This window comes from Camelus dromedarius, chromosome 15, assembly GCF_036321535.1.
Source record: "Camelus dromedarius isolate mCamDro1 chromosome 15, mCamDro1.pat, whole genome shotgun sequence".
Classification (NCBI taxonomy): Eukaryota; Metazoa; Chordata; class Mammalia; order Artiodactyla; family Camelidae; genus Camelus; species Camelus dromedarius.
Genome location: NC_087450.1, coordinates 42,957,870 through 42,973,593, shown reverse-complemented (window position 1 = coordinate 42,973,593; position 15,724 = coordinate 42,957,870). Strand labels below are relative to the sequence as shown.

Genomic DNA, 15,724 nt, shown 5'->3' with positions numbered 1-15,724 from the left:
TTTGCTAGGGGAAACATGCCCAGTAAAGAATGTACTTGATTTGTTGAGGGATCACAGGCAGACATCTGAGAGCCCAGAAATGGGGGTCACTGGGACTTAGAAGGATGTCAGTTGGCGCAACACCTAACTCAGTTTTTAGGCATCAGCTGCAGTTTCAAGGGCAGTAACAATTTCTTCAGCAACAACTTTAAAAATTATTGGGATATCTCAGGGGTGTGCTGGTAAAGTAAATGTTTAACTACCAGCTTTGCATGGGAAGGGGAGTCAGGGAGCCCTGATTTGTAGTATTTCCTGATTTCCATGGTGTAGGTACTCCCACCATGACTGATTTCAAGCTACCAAAATGATGCTGCTGAACACGGGACTGGGAAGAGATACGCATACTCACCTCTCAAGAGCCAGTGTGACCTGGTTCCATGTGCCATTGGGAGACCACGGGTTCTAGTTCTGACTCTGCAGCTCTCTAACTGTGTGGCCCTGGGCAGTTCCCACCTCCCCTGGGCCTTGGCTTCTTCATCTGTACAATGGAGTTAGTACTACCTATCTGGTATGCTTCATAGGGTTGATGTGATAGTGAAATAAATAGAAGACAAGAAAAACTCCTGAGCCTGTGGAAAAATGGAAATTAAATTGGCAGCAGTGTTGACTCAGACTCCTGTAGTTACAGAAGGACCTTTGTCTGCTTTTAAAGTCCCAAAACATGCAATTCCTTTGTCTCTTGATCTGCTGGCTGGGCCCTGGAACTCCTGGCTTATTTACCCTAATCTTTTTCTTATTATTATTCTCTTTGACCCTTTAGCTCACAATTAACATAATAAAGCAAGTTAGTTAGGCTCTTTCAAGCCCTTGGGAACAAAGATTTGCTGCCATTTCTTGAGGCCTAAAGTTATCTGAGAGGGAACTTGAGGAACAGTCAAAGCTGGGCCCCACCCACCCCTGGAGCACAGGAACAAGGGTTCCCTGTCCTTCGCGCCCAGTGACGGTCCTGGTGACCTGGTTACCTTGTTTTCCCCTCAGAAGTGGGTGCCCTTAGTTCCCGACTCTAGTCCCCCTGACAAAATTCTTTCTCTGTTTTATTATCTACTCTTGACTGCCCCCACTGTGGCCGCTTCTGCTTCAGTAATGTTGAAAGACAGGGAGTGTCATGGTAGGAGTGTGAGTCAGACCACCAGGTTCAGATCTCAGTGCTGCTGGGGACTCACGGTGAGCTGGTTGGGCAACATTTCTGGGCTTCACTCTCTTCATCTGTAGAATGGGGATCAGGATGCCTATCGCGTAGGGTTGGTATGGAGACAGGAAGGACGGGGGCAGGACACAGCTATTAAAGGGATGACACAGTAATTAGCACTAAGACAGCAGAAAGGTCAACTCCCAATAGACCCTGAGGCCCAAGGTGGCAGAAGAGTTGACCTCCAGTGGACCTTGAGCTTCATTATACACGTTGTAATGTACTATCGTGGTGACTGACTCACCCACAAGTGCCATGACAGTTCTAACCTAACCATGAAAGGACAAAGAGAGGCTGGGTCCAATTCCTGGGAATCCTTGCCCCTTCCCCAAAGCAGTTGGAATAATCCTCTCACTTGTTAGCATATAAAAACTTGCAACCCCGTGCCTCACCACCTCACCGTGGCTCCCTCTCTCTTGCCTTCCTAGATGGCCTGCACGCTGTCTATGGAGTGTAAATCTCTCTAAATAAATCTACTTCTGTTCTACTATGGCTCACTCTTAAATTCTTTCCTGCACGAAGCCAAGGATCTTCACTTGGTGGGGCATGTCCCAAGGACTCAACCAAGACCTGGGACACAACCATCCTCTGGTACCCCCACGTTTTTCTGTAATAGTATGCCATTAAAAGAGTCAGCACAGGTGAAGTGCTTAGAAGAGTGTCTGGCACATTGGTCCTTGCTGACAGATGTCCACCATCTATCTGTGGTCTCCCCATCAAGCCTGGGTTCTGCTTATGTCTCTGTGTCACTGTCCAGTGTAGCCTTTCTCCTGGATGGAGAGTTCTCACAGGTCTTCCCCCTTGTCTGCCTAAACGTGTCTACCTTTGGCTACTAAACATGGCCACAAGACACAAAACGGGGCACATATCAAATTTACCACTGGATGAGTGGAAATTAAACTTTATGTAGTTTTTATATGTTGTAATAATTCTTTAAGTAAATCTTGCATAGAAATAAATAAGGAAGGAAGGAAGGAAGGAAGGAAGGAAGGAAGGAAGGAAGGAAGGAAGGAAGGAAGGAAGGAAGGAAGGAAGGAAGGAAGAAAGGAAGAAAGAGACAGCAGAGCCTCGCGTGCAGGGACCACAACTCCCAGAGGGCTCTGCGCCCTTGCCGCCGCCGTCACCGCCGCCGCCGAGACTAAGGTGGCCGCGAGAATTACTGCCTTCCTCAAGAATGCCTGGGCCAAGGAACCGGTGCTGGTGGCATCCTTCACCATCGGGGGCCTCGCTATAATTCTGCCCACACTCAGCCCGTCACCAAGTATGTGGTCATGATCAACCAGGCCACACCCAAAACTACCAGTGTCCCTCCAAGACAACGGGAACACGTCTGATGTGCCCAGCCACCCCCAGGGCCCCCAAGGCCCAAGCTTGGAGTGGCTGAAGAAACTGTGAGCACCTCCTTGGACAGGGAGAGTCCTCCCTCCCTGGTGGCCCCCAATAAAAATGGAAAACCAAAAAAAGGGGGTGGGGGCGGGGAGCCTACTGTCACCTGAGGAGGGCTGTGGCTGTGCAGACACCCTGAGTCTCTTGGCTTCTCTCCTTTCCAGCAAGCCATCCCTTCTGAACATCTAAGAGGAGGTGACGTCAGCCACAGGCCTATCCAAGAAGATGCATTCCACATCTGGGTAAAGGTAGGTTCTGAGGATTATAATCAGAGGAAAACACAAGGAAGTTTGGTTACTTTTTCATCAGTGGATATTTTAGAGGTTTATCCTTCACTCCTTGATTTGAAAATTGTCTTCAGAGGCTGTGCTGGTTGTCAACCTTTTTCCTGCCCCAACACCCCTGAGTGACCCACTCCTAACAGTAACAACCTCTGAGGCTGCCTGTGAACCTCAGGCTGGGGTATAATAATCTCCAACGGCATGGTGAGCTTGATAAGAAACAGTCTGCTTTTTCAATTTTCCTCAGAGGGGAAGCATTTAAGAGTGTGTTTCTAAGGTTCAGCTGCTCATCTAATAACAGTAATAATTACCTTAATGTTCTTCAATAGGGGATTAGTTAAACAAATTATGGTACACCCATGGTACATGATGCAGCCATTAAGTTAAATGAAGTAGAACAATACACTGTATTTCATTAATGGTTACAGGGCACTAAAACTGCACTATGTGGGTGGCTTTGTGAGTGTACAACTTGGGGGTGGGGGTTACTGTTAAGAATTTTGGAATTAAGGAGTCCAGCTGCATCCTGAATTAAAATCATACCCTGGACGTGAGCCGAAATTGCATTTGCACTCTGGCCTCCTGATGGAGAGAGATTGAGAACCGGGCATGAACAAGTTTCCTGGAACACCATTGGAAAGCCAAAGGGACGCTGTAAAGATGAGGCTGAGACTGGAATTACAATTGCAGGGAGACGGCACGGTTCAGGACTGGATGTTCCAAGTGGGGAATGATTATATGAGTCACTGAATCTCTGAGACTCCCTTGCGGAATCAGAATCAGCTGGTCAGACTGGTTCAGGGCCAGCAAACTGCTCGCCCCCTGGCTGGCTGCTGCCTCAGGGACTGAACATCTGGGAAATGCTGGGTTGGATTACTTTCCACTGGGAAGGTGCAGAGGGAGCCCTGTGCTGGGGAGCAGAGAAGAGGTTTAGGAAGGGGTTAGAACATGCTGCAGAAACAGTACAAGGATGAACAGGCACCGGAGCAGGGAGACGCTGCTGCCCTGTGAACGTTTCCAACACCCCACCCAGAGGGGAGTTGGCAGGAGGGCATTTCCGGGCAGGTGGGCTGCCCTCGCTGCTCTGAAATGAGCATGTGGCAGGGTTGATAGCAACTGGGATGGATATGTCAAATTCTTACCCTCACAGCCAGGACTTGGGAAATACTGACATTGCAGTGTGCTTTCTGCCTGGGGACCCAAAATGCTAGCAAGGCCTAGGGGTTCATGCATGCCCTCCTTGAGTCTCCGGGGCAATCATTTGCAGTCAAAAATTAGTAAACCACAGAGTATGGGCCCTTGTTGTTACTCTGAGGTGCCGTTGAATGAATGTGAGTGCCCATGACCTGAGGAAGGAAGAGGAGCCACTTAGCAGCCAGCAAGAAGCAGGACCGAGAAACGGCACTCAGGTCTGAGACCTCCAGGACGGCCTTGGTCAGAGCCGAGGCTGGTATGGCCCCATCCTCTGAGGACACATCCCTGACAGTCCAGGTCTCAGGGGTGTGGACAAGCAGGTTGCCCTGCCCAGGACTCTCAAGTACTAGTATAAGGCTCTAATTTGCCTTCCACATAGCAGAGTAAGAAGCAAGAACACTGTACTCCTGTCATTCACCTTCTGATATTTCACAAGGAGATTGGAAATGACTTTGTATCCGTTGCCTATTGCTGCATAATAACCTAGCTCAATACTTAGAAACTTAAGATGATAACGATTTATTGTCTCTTATGGGTTCCACAGCTCAGACATTCAGATCAAGCATTGTGAGGAGGGCTTGCCTCTGCTGCACTGTCCCTGGGGAACAGTTGCTGGAAGGAGTGAAGCCTGGGACTGGAGTGGTAGGAAGGCTTGTCCTCTCACACAGCTGAGTGTTGAGGCTAACTACAGGCTGAAGGCCTAGCTGGGCTGTTGACCAGAAAACCGACAGGTAGCCTCTTCATGTGCCTTGGGCTTCCTCAGAATGCAGTGTCTGGGTTCCAAGATCAAGGGTCCCAAGACAGCCAGGCAGACTGTATCCTCAGTATGCCCCAACTTTGGAAGTCACATAGTATCACTTCTGCCACATTTTGTTGTTGTTGTTAGATGTGTTTTTGTTGTTAGAATTGCGTCCCTAAGTCTAACTTGTATTTCAAGGGAGGATTGGATTCCATCTTTTGGACAGAGGAGTGTCAAAGAATCCATGGCCCTATTTTAAAACCAACACAGGCCTCCCAGTTATGTGGATTATGACAAATAGGGGCATCGAAAGGCTGCTTGCTCCCCACATTCCTCTTCCTGACCATAAGTAAGGTGTTGGAGCTCGAAGGAAGTAGCAATTGAAAGATATTGCTAAGACTTTTGCTGTCGTGATGCCAGTCTACCCCCAGCCTAGTGTGTGCAAAAGGAAGTGAGATGGAATCATTCAGCTCCAGCCAGAAGCACTCAGAGAATTCCCAGGGAGGAATTAAACATGGTTCTGAGGAGATTATGATGTAAGAAAGGGAGGTTTTAGCCTGTAAATAGGGAGCGTTAATAGGAGGCATCATTAGACATTGGACGTCCCCTTGGGAAGGTCCATAGAAAAATCAAGGAGGGGAAGGGGTGTTGAACAAAAATCTATTAGCATGTGAGCAGGAATGCCTAATGTCACAGGTCTGACCCTGGCCTCTGGAGAATGCTAGCTATTTAAATCATGAGTGCTTTCACACAGCCCCTTAGCTCCCATGAGCTTAGCTTCCTCAGCTGTAAATGTGAATGAGCACGGCACCTCCTCGTAGGGTTTCCATGAGAATTAAGGTTGATGATGTGTGTAACACACAGTGCCTGGCACCTGGAGCATCACGATCCTGTTGGCTGTTGTTGTCCTGTCACCGCCTTTCCCCTCCCACCTGTAAAGAAGACTCTCAGTTCTTTCTCTTTCTGAAGCTGTGATGGGTCTTATCTCACCAGGGAAGTTTCTATGAGCTTTTCCTATGTGACAGGAGAGAAGGACCAAGAGAAAAGGAAGAGGAGCCAGGAGTTGTGACGAGGGAGAAGTTTTTCACAGAATTTTAAAGAATGAAATGCAGGATAGTTCAGGGATGTGAGCCAACACACTGGGGCGGGGCGGGGTGGGGAGCAGTATTTTCTAAGACATATCCTTCATGTGATTCCAAAAAATGCAATTATGAATTTAAGTTCCTTTTTAATTAACCTTTCATTGTTGGCAATATTTCTTTGATCTGGATGCTGCTCTGAATCTGGACCACGTGGAGACAGTTTTGTAAGGAATACATATTTTTAACTAAAATTAAGTCTCAGAACTGTTGGTAAAGCTTGATTGCATTTGTGTATGTTTTTACATAGAAAACATCTAGAAGAAATACAAGCAACCATTAACAATAGTTTTCTTTGGGCTGAGAAGCAGAAAGCGAGAGACTATTATTTATTTTGTACTCTGTGGTTCTACTAAATTTTTCTCTAACCTGGGCACATATCACTTCCTTGACCTACTTAACATAAGTTAGGGGTGAGTGTGTTTTTGTAACTAGCCACTTGTTAAATACCCACTTATTAAATACCCATTAAATATCTGTTAGGAATTTTATATGCATTGTTGTATCTGATCCTCATAACAACTTTACAAGATTGATTTCATTACCTCTTATTTTAGAGATGAGCAAACTAAGGCTTGAAAGATAAAGTGAATGTTATAACTAGGATATCTGTCTATCTATCTAGATATAGAGCTATCTATCTATCCAGAGAGAGAGAGAGAGAGAGAGAGAGATTGAGATATTTTTTGGCTCATATAATTGGGGGTTGGCAAGTCCAAAATCCATAAGGCAGGCCAGCAGGCTATCAGTTGGGGTAAGAGTTGTTGCTGAAGTCTTGAGTCTGAATTCAGCAGGGCAGCAGGCTGGAAACTCAGGCAGGGTTTCTATGTTGCAGTCTTGGGGACAATTTCTTCCAGAAACCTCAGTCTTTGCCTTCAACTAATTGGATGATATGTTTATATTAAGTTGCATAGTGATTACACAGGTATATTTCATAAGGAAACTAAGACTTGTGCATTTTACTGTATGTGTATTATGACTCAATAAGAAAAGGCCAAAATTTAAAAAAAAAATTATTGAACAAATGTTACTTTTTTTTAAGCAAAGGCAAGAAGGTGATTCTCACGAGAGTCAGGACTCTGCTGCCTTTAGGGAGGAGGGAAGGGGTTGTAACTAGGAAAGGGCAGGAGGGGTAATATTCTGAAGTACAGATAATATTGTTTCTTGACTTGGAGGTGGTTCCACGGATGGTCATTTATTCATTAAACTCTTCATAACATTTATGTTTCATATACTTTTACGTATATGGCTATGTTTTACAATCAAAAAAAAGTTTTCATCAGTCAACTTAGTTGTTGCTTTCTTGATGCAGCCGAAGACTGGAGACCCTGGGAGGGACCGCCCAGGCGGAGTGGCTTTAGCTCAAAGGGCCAGCTCCTGGGTCAGGCTCTGTGACCCCCCCACCCCCATGCCTGCAAGGACCTCTTCCTTCCCCTGCCTCTCAGCCCATGAGGGCCCTGGAAATTGCTTCTCCCTCATTTCAGGGCTCCTGACCAAAAGGAGGCAAATCTCATTGTATTTGGTCCCTTTCACTCACACAACAGCATTTTCTTCCCTTGTCTGATGTGTTGATTAGATTGTAGACAGGATTAGTGGGTTTGATGCCATTAAGTAAAAAGTCATCTCCTTTGGAAACAGCCCAGAAAGTCTGGATTCCATTAAAAGTCTTGAATCCCATTAAAAGTCTTGGATCCCATTAAGATGAAATACTGAGAACTGTGTGGATTCCGATTCGATGGGAGAAGTCAGAACTCCAAGTACCTTCAGGCTTGTGTGGACACCTTGGAGGTGTTAGGGAAGAGAGTGATAAATGAGGAGAACACAATTTGGCAATAAGATCAGAGAATTCTCAGCAACTCTCTTCCTCAAGAACAAGTAATCAGTAAATCACATACTGCCCTTCTGCCAGGGAATGGCTGAGTAAATTACAGTACACCTATACCATGAAATAGTGTGCATTCACTTACAATTTCAAATTAGAGTTACACCAGTGGGCTTCCATGGAGTTCTACCATGTATTATTACTAAGTGAGAGAAGCAAGATATATTAGCTACTTTTAAAGCATCTAAAATGTGATCCTATCATATAAAACAATGACAAACAACCTCCCCATTTATGTACCTGAATACTCATGTACATATGTATATGCCTATATATGAGTCTACATGTATGGAGAAAAATATGGAAAGAAACATACCAGATTGTTAATATCAGTTACCCCCAGCAGGATTTTGGGTTGTGGTGGGTGCTGAAGAGGGTGAAGGAGAGAGGAAAGGTGAACCCAAACAAAAGGAAACCACAACAAAAAATAGCCGACAAGTGTGGTGTGATCACATTTATGTGTTTATGTAAAAACACACAAGGAAGAAGAAATTATATATTGTATCCCTACTATCTCCAGCCCTGCCTCCAGCATTGTAAAGAACAGAGGAATGCTCTGTCCACCAGCAGCTTACACTTGTTTGGGGAAACAAGGCATAAACCCATGCAGCACTTGGTGAGTGAGTCAACATAATTTGACTCTCTAATCTCTGCCTTCTGCATTCCTGCTATTTTGTCATACTCTTTATTTAACAAGCATTTTCTGAACCCTCACTAGGCGCTGGGCATGATCACTGCCTTAAGGAACAAATCTAGTTACAGAAAATGCAATATAATTAGAGATGGATGCGTAGAGGTGCTAAGTAAACATTTGTTGAATTGGGCTAAAATAGCTATAATTTGGACATACAGAGGTGCTATAAAAGATTTTTGCCTTTATAGACTATCCCATCAAGCTCTAAAGAGACTTTACTACCTGTCTAGACTGGCTTCCATATTTTACGTATGTGGAAACTGAGGCCCAGGGAGAAGAAAAGAGAGTAGTCACTTGCGGAGTACAGCAGCGTTTGGATCCCAGCTCACAACTCAAAAACGATTCTTGTTTCTTTTCACTGTACTGTGTGAAAGTCTTCAAATAGAACTGGGATCAAATAATGACCAAGACTGAAGCATTTGACCTTTTAGTCATGTTTCATATGAGGCAGCTGATATACTGGAGAAAACATGGTGCTATAGGTTGACTTATGTCCCCCCAAAAGATATGTCCTAGTCTTAACCTCTGGAACCTGTGAATGTGACCTTATTTGGAAGTAGTGTCTTTGGAGATATAATCAAGAAAAGATGAGGTCATACAGGATTAGGGTGGTCCCTAAATCAAAAGTGACTGGTATCCTTATAAGAAGAGGGTAATCTGGACACACAGGAGAGAAAGCCACATGATGATGGAGGCAGAGACTGGAGTGATGCATCTGTAAGCCAAGGAGCACCAAGGATTGCTAGCAACCACCAGAAGCTAGAATAGGCAAGGAAGGGTGTTTCCTTAGCGCCTCAGAGGGAGACTGCCCTGCTGAGACCTTGATTTCAACTTTCTAACCTCCAGAACTGTGAGAGGATATACTTCTATTGTTTTAAGCTACCCAGTCTGTGGTGTTTTGTTATGGCGGCCACAGGAAACTAAGACACATGGCTCAGAGTTTGCTAGATCTGGGGTAAAATCTGTGTTTTGTTATTTACAAATGGGATAATCTTGGACAAAATGACACATTTCTTTGAAACTTGGATTCATTATCTGCAAACAGGATAATAGCAGCACCTCACCTGCTTGCGGATTAAACCAGGTAAGCCAGGTATTGCACTAGCTCCTAACCCCTTGCTGTGAAGCAAGGCTGACCAATTCTATATCTACAGCTGCAATAAACTTACAGTAGTGGCTGGTGTGTTGCAGAATAACAGTGCTCTTGGCTGAAGTGTGTCCCTCCTGACTTCAGTAACAATCTAATCCTAGAGAGTGATGCTACAGAAGGATTGGGTTTAAGCTGATGAGAGACGGGATTGGTTTGAGACCAAAGACCCGAGTGCTATTCCTGGCTTGACCCTAGTGGAAATAACAACACTACCTTCTACCTCGAAAGGCATTAATTAAAGTGGATGAGTTTTTTTTTTTTTTAAACTCTTTGAACAATGGAGCAGGGTTAATAAAACACAAACTGATTCAGTTGTAGATACAGATGGATTAGGATTTAGCTTCTGTAGTAAAGACAGAACTCCCTTCTTCTTGTATGCATCCACCAAATATTTTTTGAATAATTGCTAGGATCTGATGACATAAAGATGATGGAGACACAGTTCCCTGTCTTCAAGGCTTCACTGTCTGGTGTGGAATTCAGAGTGTTGTGAGCTCATGAGCTCATGAGCTCATGAGAGCTTTCAGAAACTATAATCCTGCTGAGAAAGACCTGGTGGTTTCTGGAGCTGGAGACGGCAGAAAGGAAGATCAGCCTTTTCAAAGAAGAAATCCTGAGTCATCTTTTCATTGCCAGTTGTAAAAAATGATCCTGGTCTTAAGATTTCAAAACAGGAATCCCAAGTTATGGAATCACCTCCAATTCATTCATGACATACAAAAAATTCTCTCTCTTCCTCTTTGCCTTGTACCTTCTTAAAAATTAGGTGTACCTGCAAAATGTACGTCCACACAAAAACCTGCACAGGGATGTTTTAGTAATTGCCAAAACTTGGAAGCAACCACGATGTCATTCCGGAGGTGAATAAACTGTGGTACATCCAGACAATGGAGTATTATTCAGTATGAAAAAGAAATGAGCTATCAAGCCATGAAAAGACATAAAGGAAGTATAAATGCCTATTACTGAGTGAAAGAAGCCACTCTGGAAATGCTACATACTATAGGAGTCCAACTGTGTGACATTCTGGAAAAGGCAAAATGAAGGAGAATGTAAAACAATCAGTGGTTCCATGGGTGTCAGAGGAGAGGGAAGGATGAACAGTCAGAGCACAGAGGATTTTTAGGGCAGTGAAAATAGTCTGTGATACCATAATGATGGTTGCATGTCATTGCACGGTTTCTGAAACCCACAGAGTGTAATACCAAGAGCAAACACTAATGTAAACTATGGATGATTATGCGGTGTCAACGTAGGGTCATCGATTGTGACAATGTACCACACTAGTGGGGTACATTGATGTGGGAGGTTTTCTGTATGTAGGGGGCCATAGGGTATATGGGAACTCTATTTTTCACTTAATTTTGCTGGGAACCTAAAACTTCTCTAAAACGTACAGTCTATTAAAAAATAATGAAATGCCCTTGTTCATCTCTTGATAAACTGAAAAACGCCTCTCCCAGCTCTCCCCTCTCTGGGTCGCCAAGCCGTCTCCTGTTAGCAGTGCCAGCAGATGGGATTATACTGAAGCCAGGTGTAGGGAAAGAAATGCTGGCTACTTTAGGTACTTGTTAGCTGGAAAATAGGAAGGTGCTTTCCCTGTACCTTGTTTGATGAGGGGCCAGAAGGGGGCGCCCGTTAGCAGAGCACAGACCACTGCAGAGCTAACTCTGACTGAAATGAGTGTGATCTTATTTTTAGCAGATCTTTGTATCAGTGTTACCCTGAAATGAAAGTGCCTGGATGGTGGCAGAACATCCTGCTGGGGGTTAAGGGGTCAGGAATTCCTGTGCTGTGGCTGTGAGACTAGATGATAGAGCGTGACCCGGAGTTGAGGGAGGGGAAATGTCACAGTGGCCCCTCAGCAATACCCTGTGTCTTGAAGGTGGTATACCCAGAGGGAGGGGGGCAGCTGTGGCCAAAAGGGGGTTGCCTCCTCTTCCGCCTTCCTGCCTCGTCCTTATCATTTTGGAGCTGTGCTAAGCACTTCACATGCATTACTTAGTCTCTGACTTAAGAGTCGGAAAATGACCCCTCTCCTTTGATCAAATGTGGGCCCCTGAGCTTATCACTCATGCTCTCTGAAGCTCAGTTCCCACGTTTAAAATGGGGACGTTAAGAACTGCCGGGGTTACTGAGGGTGTAGGGTAGTGCAGAGAACTCAGGCTTTGGGTGGGGCAGCTAGGTGCAGCTCCTGGTGTTCTGTTCCCAGGTCCCTTCCTCTCCTTGCACAGAGATGACCATACCCCCTGCAAAGGATTTAGGGGAGAATTTAAGGGGCTTAATGAAGAGCTACCAACTGAATGTCTGCCCTGTACCAGCCATTACACCAGTGCTCCAACACACACTCTCAGTTAACACAGCACCCAACAACAGCATATGAGAGGCTGAGCTTTTCCCATTTCACACGTGAGGACATGGAGGAACAGAGAGGTCCCAGACAGAGGACCTAAAGCCAGGCCTGGGCTACACTTTCTAGGATAAGCATCTCTAGTACAGCAGGCATTTGGGTCATTAGTACCCTGACCCCTTAGCTCACAGAGCTGATGTAAGAATCAAATAACAAGGCACTTGTAAACAACAAAATGAAAATGGTGCTGTGTAAATATAAGCAGTTTAAAAACAATGTACATCTATTTTGTAATTTGATGTTTAAAACTAAGAGAATGTCACAAATTTTATGTTCTTGGAATGTCTTATTTAGACTAAGATTACAAAAAATGTTCACCAACCAAAAATATTTTTACAGCTCCCCCGAGCTGTTTACTTACAAACATTTACAGATTCATTTTTACAGTACTGATGTAGTTTTCAACATCAAATTATGGTCTTCTGGGACAGAAAATCAAAATAGAGACTTTGCTAACCCCCCCCCCCAAAAAAAAACAAAACAGAAAACAATAGGACATCATTTTGCCTGTGCAGAAGATATTCAATAAAAAATTTAAAAATACACTCCCCCTCCACCTGACATGGTCTTTTCTCTCCTATCTCTCTCTCTCTCTGTCTGCCCTGCATTCCCTCAGCTTTGCCTCTTCTGTACTGGCTTGGTTTTATTTATTTGGGGGGGGGTGGAATTAAGTTTATTTCTATTTATTTACCTATTTATGGAGGTACTGGGGATTGAACCCAGGACCTCGCGCATGCCAAGCACGTACTCTACCTCTGAGCTATATCCTCCCCACCTGGTTTCTTTTCTTCTCTTCCCTCTTCACTGGGCATTAACTGTTGTTAGTGACTGGTAGTGCCCTTCAGAAGCTGGGGATGGAGGTCCCAAGGATGGAAGAGAGGGCTGCAGGTGAGGTTTCCTGGGCAGGGCCAGCTTCATGGACATGTGGCCAGTGAAGTCACACAGGGCCCCATACCCTCAGGGTGCCCTGAGGGATGGTTGCAGCTGGATGGGGACCACGGAAACCCCTGGATATGAGTCCCCATCGCTCAGCCAGGAGAAGCACATTCGGCCTCTTCTTCATGGGGCCACCAAGGCAATAGGGGTCGGGGCCCCAGGGCAAGGGACACCCCACAACCAAATTGCCCTGACCTGTGAGCTTCAGGAAGCATTTGGGAAAAAGACATGGGAGGCAACGTACAGCTGGGAAAAAGCCATCCTGAGTGTTGGGAGTGGAGTGTTCCCCCACTCTGTTCTAGTGGGGAGTCAACTGGAGAAACTGACTTATACCCTAACGTCACCATGGCAGAGAGAGCAGGGCTGTGAGAACGACCTGATTTAAAAATAGAGCAAATGGTAAATAGGACCTCCATTATCCATCACCCAGATTCAACAATTATCAAACATGTCCTACCCTTGCTTCATTTATCCCTTTTTCATTTTTTTTCCTTTGCTGAACTATTTTAATGCAAATTCCCAGCATTGCGTCATTTCAGGATGCATCTCAAAAGTGTGAAATTTTCCTACAAAACCCCAATGTCATTGTTACACCTAGCAAAATGAGCTGTGATTTCTTGATTAGCCAATATCTAGTCTCTAATCAGATTTCCTCAGTCTTCTCAAAATATCTCTTTAGAGATGGTTTATTCTAATCAGGATCTAAACAAGGTCAGCATGTCACATCTGGTAGTCTGTTTCTTAATTCTCTTACGGGTAATGGAGCATTCCACCGTCCCCTATTCATCACCTCTGTTTTTTCCTCCATACTCTTGATTTGGTGCAGAAAACGGCCCAATTGTCCTATAGGACAGCTTACACCCAGCCGTGGAGGGGAGACTCCGCGCAGAAACTGCTCTAGCCCTGGCTCGCCAGCACCCTCCTCAGGGGAGCCCTCCAGGCTGGGAGTGCGGCCAGAGGCTGAGGATGTCTAAGGCCAGCGCATCTGAGGTCTGCTGTTGATCAGAATTCAGAGCAAGGAAAAGGGCGTAGGTGAGCTTGTCTGGTCGAAAGTTCCTGGGCTACATGGAGGACAGAAGCAACCAGATGTGGCGGCGAAAGAGGACAAAGATGCCAGGCACTGCGTCACGTGGGAGCCCTGCCGGAGGGTCCCCTCCATCGGAGGTAGAAGTCCTGGCCTGCGGGTGGTCCGGCACACAGTCTTAACCCCCCACGACTGACCTCCATGCCAAGGCCCTCCCTTCATTTTAAAAGGAAGAAGGAAAGAAACTAATATGCACTGGGGATTTGCTGTGTGCCAGGCACTTTACGATACAAGTGAGGCTTATTAATATTCCCATTTTTACAAGTAAGCACACCAAGGCCAAGAGAAACAAAAGGCCTTGCTTAAGGTTACGGGGCCAATTAATTAAAGAGCTAGGACTAGAATTGGGTGCTTTTCAAACCCTCAGGACAGAGGCAGGTACAGTAGGGAGATGATCACAGACCTTGGGTTCTCATCCAAGCTCTGTGGTGTATGAATTCTTTAAACGTAGGGATGGTAATCATGCCCTCTGAGCTTCAGCTTTCCTCTTCTGTAAAATGGGGGAACAACCTGCTTTGTGGGGTTCCTGTTCAGAGTAACAGTGATAATGCGTGCGAACGACCTGGTGTCATGCTTGGCCCATAGGAGGAGCTCATGAAAGACGGTTATAACATTCACCACTTTTGCTCTTCACCTCTTCTGGGGGCCCGGACGGGGAAGCCCATCCACGAATGGATCAAAGGGATCTGGGAGACTTAAGTCTGGGAGACTAAGTCTCTGGAACTAGTCCCCTCACCCCCTGACCACCCCACCGCCCCCATCATGCTCAACCCCAGCCCAGCACACTAGCTGCTGGGTTACTCTGCAACATTCTGGATAATCTTTCAGAGAAACAACTTGACCAGAACACCAGAAAGAAGGCTCAGGACTCTATGTCACTTTCCTGCTTCCCAGGTAGATCTGGTCCCCAGACAGAAGAAGGACAAGGCGCCGGCTAAGAGCTGGGATAGGGGTTCGCAGAGGAGGTAACTGGAACATTACCTGTACCAAGTGTCCTACACTCGGGTGACATTTTATTCTGCTCCTTTCAGGGGTCTCCAGTGAGCAGAAGGGCTGTCTGTGGCCTGCTCTGCTGGTGCCTAAGCCTTTGCAGACCCACCTGGGATTTCCCTGGGAGTTTGGCTCAGTGCACCCACCTCCCGTGATGGGCAGCCCTGGGGCTCCCTTTAAAGGCTCTGGACTGAACACAGCCACCCTCAGTGGGACTATGAAGGGCCACGCAAGCACTCGAGGGCCGTTTCCTAGCCCGCCGGGGAAACATTTCATTTTCTATTTGCAGAGTCACAGATGTTGACTTTTGATCGCTTCCTCTCTCCCTCTGGGCCTCAAATCAGTGATGACAGCTATTTCATTTCTTTTGTAATAGTTTTTTTTCCTTTTCCCAATAAAGAGAAAAAGTCACAAGGGCTTGAAAAGGTTGTTAGAATACTGTAAGAGTTATTGCATACTAGCTCCTGGGGTGAGGAGGGAAATATCCAGCCCCCTCCATATAAAGCCAGTGGCAATCATCAGAAGGGGGCTGAGTGGGGCACCCTTAAAGGCAGTGTTTTTAACCTTCCATATGTTTGTACGCCATCCAGGGATCTTGTTACAACGCAGAT

At 45.7% G+C, this 15,724-nt stretch overlaps 1 pseudogene; it reads left to right on the top strand.

The window, feature by feature from the left end:
* Positions 1-1,264: 1,264 nt before the first annotated feature.
* On the top strand, positions 1,265-2,631 carry LOC116157549 (NADH dehydrogenase [ubiquinone] 1 alpha subcomplex subunit 3-like; annotated as a pseudogene).
* The last annotated feature ends 13,093 nt before the right edge of the window (positions 2,632-15,724 follow it).